Source organism: Procambarus clarkii, chromosome 71, assembly GCF_040958095.1.
Source record: "Procambarus clarkii isolate CNS0578487 chromosome 71, FALCON_Pclarkii_2.0, whole genome shotgun sequence".
NCBI lineage: Eukaryota > Metazoa > Arthropoda > Malacostraca > Decapoda > Cambaridae > Procambarus > Procambarus clarkii.
The window spans coordinates 6098374-6105955 of NC_091220.1; the positions used below are offsets into that span (position 1 = coordinate 6098374).

Genomic DNA, 7582 nt, shown 5'->3' on the forward strand with positions numbered 1-7582 from the left:
TTAAAACTACACTATTTAATTCATTCATATCACGTGCATATTGGTCATTATGCTCATACAACCGACATAACAATTTATTTTCATTATTAGAATCATACATTTCATCAAGTAATACAGATACAAAGAGATTTTCTTTCTGAGAAGACCGTTAGTATTGGCTGGCTGCGGCAGGCAGGCAGGCATTTGAGGGTTATTATTTCGCCTGTTGATTGGGGGGAGGGTTGATGTGTTAGGGGTTTTCGGTTAGGTGTGGTGGTGGTGATTGGTGGTGATTGGTGGTGGTGGTGATTGGTGGTGATTGGTGGTGAGTAGTAGTGGTGGTGGTGGTGGTGGTGGTGGTGGTGGTGGTGGTGGTGGTAGTAGGTGGGAGGGGGGGGGGGGGGGGGGGGGAAGGGGAATGATGGTCTGTGGATTCCTTCTCCGTACCCCTTACATATAAGCAAAAACATGCCTTCCTGTGGGTATAGAAACATTAACACAAATTATATCAGTAACTGATATTGTAGCCTTTTAAACAGGAAAAGATTTGTACATACAAATACTTTTAAATTATCATTTTATTTGTGGAAATGGCATTTACGTCATTAAATTGATACCTCAGCATCAAGTGTCCTGCAGTGGTCCAGTGGTAAAGTGTATATAAGTGATGCGTAATTCTTGGAGTTGCGAGTTCAAACCCGGATTAAGCTATATATATATATCTATATATATATATATATATATATATATATATATATATATATATATATATACAACATGTTTTGTTTTGGTTGTTTGTTTTTGTATAAAGCCTCACACACTATATTAAGCGAGTTGTTTTAAACATGACATACATATTAATTCATTTTACCAGGCCTTATTCCACACAACTCCGTGAATTTCCCGTGGAGCCAGCCAGCCAGCCATTCAAACAAAAACAAACGAAACAAAACAAAACAAAACAAAAAACATTAGTGCCAACAGCATTTGGTGTTCCCAGGCGGTCACCCATCCAAGTACTAACCAAACCCAACGTTGCTTAACTTCGCTGATCGGACGAGAAGCGGTGTTCTCAACGTGGTATGGCCGTTGGCATGAGACTGCCTACACATTGTGGCTAATAACCAACTCTTTTTAGTCATCACGGCAGGATACGGACCTTCTTGTGGTGTCTTAATGGTAATTGTATCCTAACATATTTTTGTCTCCTTGGCATGGATATTTAACATCGTTTATTCAGTCTTGGGTTTATGTTCTTTCGCCATTTACAGACATTTTACATCTACCTACTTCCTCAGCCTACCCTGCCAATTTCTAATGAATTTGTGGATTTTCTTTTGTAATACATACATGTGTGTGCTCATCTGCTCTTCAGTTTTTATGATATTTGTCTCATCTGTCCTGCTTTATGATACTTTTACAAAGAACATGAACAAATGCTTCTATTTTAGAGAAGATATGGGATCCAGGTTTCGGAGCCGTAAACCAACCGTCGTGATTGGTGACGAGTTGCCAGGTTGCAGCTTCTGTACCGTGCCGGCACATAATAGGTTCGGCTCAAGCGGCGGCAGCATCATTCCCCCGTGACTGTCTGAGCGTCTCTCATCACCTTGGTTATCTCATCATCATCATGTAGAAGCAAAGCCTACCAAGAAGGCTGCGGCTGCTGCTGCTGTGGTGGCCACCACCAGGAAACCTCGCGTCCAGGTTGCTCACCCGAAAACTAGTCAAATGGTTCTAGCCGCGGTCGCAGCACTCAAAGACCGTAAGGGCTCGTCTCTACAAGCAATCAAGAAGTACGTTGTTGCCAACAACAAAGTCGAGGCTGCCAAGATCGCCATTTACATCCGAAGATTTCTCAGAAAGCAGTGGCTGACGGCATTCTTGTTCAGACCAAGGGAAGTGGAGCTAGTGGATCATTCAAGCTGGCCGTAGCAGAGAAGAGGGCCGTTCTAACTCCCAAGAAAGCCACCACAACCAAGAAACCATCTACAGCAGCAAAGAAGGCCGTGGTAACTCCCAAGAAAGCCGCCACAAGCAACAAACCACCTACAGCCTTGAAAAAGAAGCAGCAGCAGCAGCAGCTTGTTGTTGGGAACAAAAAGCCCAAAATAAAGAGAGCTTCAAAATCTCCCAAACCACCCAAGGCAAAGAAAGCTGTCAAGAAAACAACAAAGGCAAAATAAACGACGACATGCAAGCAGCATGAATACACATGACAATAAACATCCAGGCCTCCCCCTCAGTGGAGGGGCCTCATATGATTCCAAAAAGAGTTTAGTTTTGTAGACAAATAAATCATTACTTTTGGGGTAGATTTACTCTGTATATTATATATATATATATATATATATATATATATATATATATATATATATATATATATATATATATATATATATATATATATATATATATATATATTTATATATACACATGGGTGAGGTGATATGGTACCAAAGTTTTGGGTAAGGTGATTGACATTTACACAAGATAAAACACGAACCAATGGGAATAAAAAACATAAGAATGGAAGTAACTGCAGAAGGCCTATTGGCCCATAACACAAGCACTTCCTCTTGATGCTTCTATATTGGTTCGGAGTCTTGAAGCTATAATATATATATATATATATATATATATATATATATATATATATATATATATATATATATATATATGCACACAAAACTAAATAGTCTTGTTAGACAAATTGCCCCTATTAGAGGCAAGTTGACTAACAAGCCGAATGACTGCAATTGTTTTGAATTTGAGTTAAATCTAACATAGAAATGTAATCAAACCTAACCTAACCTATGCTAACCCAAGCTAAGCTAACCTAACCTAACCTAAGCTAACCCAAGCTAAGCTAAGCTAACCTAACCTACCTAACCTAACCTAACCTAACCTAAGCTAAGCTAACCTAACCTAACCTAACCTAACCTAACCTAACCCAGCAATTCATGATCTTAATATAATACTGTTAATTGGATAACCAATTTGGAAAGAAATGTTCGAAAATAACAAAATTAACTGTGCCTTGTTAGGAAAATTGGGCCTTGCATACTTGTCCCAATAGTGTGGTTCTCGCTTTTAGGTACGACATAAACGTATACCTAAGTTGAGAGAGAAAAGATTCGCACTCAAACATGCATATCGATTGCCAGTCCTGAATTCTGGGTAGATATTCGTGTCCTCCCTTTTCATTTACCATCATTTGGATACTATCAAAACAGCTCTGAGAAGGATAAAATGAATAAAACGGGTAGCTCACTCATGTAAAAAGGAAGAGTTGGGAAAGATCTCTCTCTCTCTCTCTCTCCCCCTCACCCCCCCCCCCCCCCCACCAATGATCCTGCTCTGCTAGTATATAACGTAACAAACCTTCCCCCCCCCCTCCCTCCCTCCCTCCCCAATCAGAGTCCCTTTAAGCATGCGAGGATAAAAAATAGATTTCATAAGACCCAATGTGCTAGCTGATATCAAAACAATTTATGTTATCGTCTATTAAGCCCTTCAGTAAAAAAGTATAGGGACCTAATTAGGTCCCGTTTTGAGGTGGTGGTGGGTGGAATCGATGGATTAGCCAAGCTCTTATCCGCCGAATCCGTAGAGGGTACGACCCTGGCGCTTCAGAGCGTACACCACGTCCATAGCAGTGACGGTCTTCCTCTTGGCGTGTTCCGTGTAGGTTACAGCATCACGGATGACGTTCTCGAGGAACACCTTCAGGACGCCACGGGTCTCTTCGTAGATGAGACCCGAAATACGCTTCACGCCGCCACGACGAGCTAAGCGACGAATAGCGGGCTTGGTGATGCCCTGGATGTTGTCACGTAGCACCTTACGATGACGCTTGGCGCCACCCTTTCCGAGTCCCTTGCCTCCCTTGCCGCGTCCAGTCATGGTGTTGAAGTTGTGTGAATCGAATTGACGAATGCCATTCATTCATTCATTTAAATATAGGTCAAGATACCCTAATGGGTGAGCGTGGAAGTGGGGATAGGGGAAGAATTAGTGGGGGTGAGAGGAAGGGTTTTCAGTATGAGGTAAAGTGCCAGGGCTAGACCCAGCTGCATGGCATTGAAATCGTTATGACCAGACTAGGCAGTGAAGGCAAGGAATCGGATCTGTGACAACATTTCGTCTTTTCTGAGCACCCACGGAGACAGCAGTCCTCAGCTGGGTGTGCCCTGGAGGCTCACACCAGATGTGGTCTTTGATCTGTTAATCAGCATCGCGGCCCACCCAAGGCACCAGAAAACGGGAGCTAGTTGGTCCCCCCCTAAAGAGGGGGGAGAAGAGTTAGGAGGTTATAGTTGGAAGTTTGGTGATTTGAGTAGTGATATTATAGGAGAGGGGTTATGTAAAGGACGGAGCAGGAGGTGGATCGTCGATCAGGTTAAAGAGGTTGTGCGTATGTCTGGGTCTGCTTAGGACGTTTCTGAGGAACGTGTCGTAGTTGTCATGATAGGTGAGAATTCTGTCAATCTGTTTCTTCCCCATAGTATCCCAGGTTATGTTCAGAGGTGGGATGTTCGCCCTCTCATGCAGGGCCTCACTGGTGGTGAAGTCCTGCCAATGGGTATCGAACACCCATCTCAGAGCCCTGTTCTGGGTACGCTGGAGTTTCTTCCTATTTGTTGGTGCTGCAAGTGTGAGTGGGATCGGTGCATATGTTAGGAGTGGGAGAATAAGTGTTTTGTATAAGTAGAGCTTGGTGGCTTGGGAGGCATGTTTAAGTGGGTAGAGTTTTGATAGGGCGTTTGAGGCTATAGCTTTCTTGGGTGTTATGTGTGTGTGAAAGCGAAGGTTAAAGTCTAGTGTGAGTCCAAGTACTGTGGTTTTGTTGACTCTTGGGATCTGGGTTGCATCTGGTGATTGAGAGTAGAGTTTTACTGGGTCAGGGTTACGTCGTTTGTTGTAGAAAAAGTATGTTATTTTTGACTTGTTGGGGTTTGTTTTTATTCGCCAGTCGTGTTCCCAGAGGGTGACTTTGTCTATTTCTTGTTGTGCTTTCCGTGTGAGGGCGTTAATCGTATAGTCTGTGATCAGTTGGGTTACGTCGTCAGCGTAGCAAAGGGTCATTGATGTCCAGTATACTGGGTCAGGGATGTCGTTTATATAGAGTATGTATAAGGTTGGTGAAAGAACTGAGCCCTGAGGGACACCTGCATTTAGGTTGAAATAACCCGACAGCTTGCTGAGGAACTTGATCTGCATCTTTCTATTTGTTAGAAAGCTGCAAAGTAGCCTCTGCATGTTATCAGATAGTTGAAACAGAGTGCAGAGTTTGTAACGCAGGCCGTCGTGCCATACGGTGTCAAAAGCTTTTTCGACGTCCTTTGCAATGAGGGCCGTCTTGGCCCTTTGGTGTTTATTTATGGAGAGGTAGTTTGTTATTATGTTCAGTGCGTCTTGTGTTGAGCGGTGTTGTCTGAAGCCAAATTGTTTGTCTGTCAATATGTTTTTGTGTTCTAGGTGATTCCTGAGTTTATGATTAATGAGTTTTTCGTATACTTTTCCTAATGTCTCTAGTAAGCTGATCGGTCTGTAGTTCTTAGGGTCTGTCGGGGATTTTTGGGGTTTTGGAATGAGGATTGCTGTGGCTTCTTTGAATGGGCTTGGGAAATATCCTGATGCTAGTGAGGCGTTGTAGACGTCTGTGAGTGCAAAGATTAGGGGGTCTGGAAGTTGCTTGAGGAGAGCTTGGCCAATGCCAGAGGCTCCTGGGGCTTTACGTCTGGTGTTCTTGAGCATGAGTTTAACTTCTTCAGGTAGTATTGATTCTGTGAGGTCACTTTCTAAGTCGTCTAGTGTCGTGAGGTCAATGGTAGGGTAGTGTGTGATGGCATGAGGGTTGTGTCGTATCCATGTTTCTACTCTGTTTATGTTTTGTATTGCTGTTGGTTGTGGGGGGTGGGGATTGAAGATGTCCTGCCAGTGTTGTTTGAATATGCCTATTACTTCTGAGGGATCGGTGTAGTTTTGATTGTTGTGAGTGATGTATGTAAAGGCAGAAGAGGAGGAGTTTCCTCTGATCCTCTTTATGAAGTTCCAGAATTGTTGTGGAGTTGTTTTTCTTTGTATTTCAGCTTTATGTATGAGTTTCTCCCAGTTGTTAGCATGGTCTTGGTCAAGGCTGTTGAGTATGTGGTTTCTGAGTATAGTGAGGTCTGTGTTTACTTGATTGTATCTGTGAAGGTTGTGGGTGAATCTGTTGTGATAGCAGGAGAGTAGCCTTTTTGTTCTGATCGAAGGAAAAAAGGAGTATCTAGTTTTGTGGGTTGTTTTTGGAATGGTAGCATCAGCTGCTTGTATGATGTTATTCTGGATGGTGAGGACTTGGGAATCTATGTCTGTGTGTGGTTTGTCTTGGAAGTTGTAGGGCTGTGTGCTGGCAGTTAGGTGTTGTTTGAAGGCTTCCCAGTCTGCATTTTGATAGTCATATTGTGGGGTGGCTGGGATGAGTATGGGGTTGCTGGAGAGTGTGAGTGATATGGGTATGTGATCTGAGCCAGTGAGGGGTCCGGGTGTGATGTAGTGTTGTAGGTGAGTGCCTGCTCTGTTGGTGAGGATTAGATCTGGTCTCCCAGTTCCATTGTGTGTGTAGGTTGTTTGGAAGTCAGGGCCAAGGAAGGTGAGGTGTTTGTTTTGGTGGAGTTGGTGTAGTTGTTGACCGTGCATGTTGTGTTGGCGATGGTTGAATGTTTGGTGTTTTGCATTTAGGTCTGCTAGGAGGAAGACTGGTATGTGTGTGTGGTTGAAGAGAGTGTTTAGGTCCTGGAGGGGGAGACCCAAGTTTGGACGAATGTATGTGGTACCAATGATCATCTGCCCGTGTTGAGTGTGAATGCGGACTGCTAGGAAGTGTTTGTGTTGCCAGTTGGTAGTGAGGAGGTCATGTTTATAGGTGTTCTTTATTAGAATAGCAACCCCTTCGTAAGCTTCATCAGGAGATTGGTATGTTGTGAAGCCAAAATGTCTAATTTTGTGAGAGTTCGTCACGCATGTGCTGTTTAGTAGCAGCACATCCGGTCTTTCATTCTCCACAAAGTTAGCAATTAGGTGTCTGATGTTGTAATATGCTCTAACGTTAAATTGTGTGATTTTCATATTTATTGACTTGTTGGGGGAGTGTTTGTGGCATTTGAACCGGAGGGGTTCTCCTTTGTGGATTGATTCGTTGTGTAGACAGATTTGGTAATTATAGATTTGGGTAGGAGATATGTATGGCGTCCGTTTTGCATGGTGTCTGGTATGAATTTAGGAAGTTTTGGTGTAGGGGTGAGGGAGTGGTCTGGGGAGGTGTTAGTCCTCTTGGCTGAGAAAGACACGTTTTGGGGCAAATTTTGTGGGATTTTGGGCTTTGTACCTGTGTGGTATTGGGTTAGGGGCGTGAGGTTGGCTAGCGTGTTGGGCGTGAGGTGAGTTGACGTGTTGGGCGTGTGGGCTAAGGTGAGGGAGGTTACATGTTTCTTGGTATCTGATTTCTTTTTAATTGATGGGTTGGTTTTCTTGTGTATTGGGGTTGTTCGTCTTGCATGCAGAAATTTTTTGTTTTGTTTAGGTGAGTTTGTTCTTTTCACTTGAAGAGTTGTTT

At 43.3% G+C, this 7582-nt stretch overlaps 1 non-coding gene across 1 annotated transcript; it reads right to left on the reverse strand.

Annotated features, from left to right (window-relative positions):
* Positions 1 to 954: 954 nt before the first annotated feature.
* Positions 955 to 1073, reverse strand: LOC138356348 (5S ribosomal RNA). The gene has a single exon (XR_011224376.1). It is a non-coding gene; the product is annotated as a 5S ribosomal RNA (ribosomal RNA).
* Positions 1074 to 7582: the final 6509 nt, after the last annotated feature.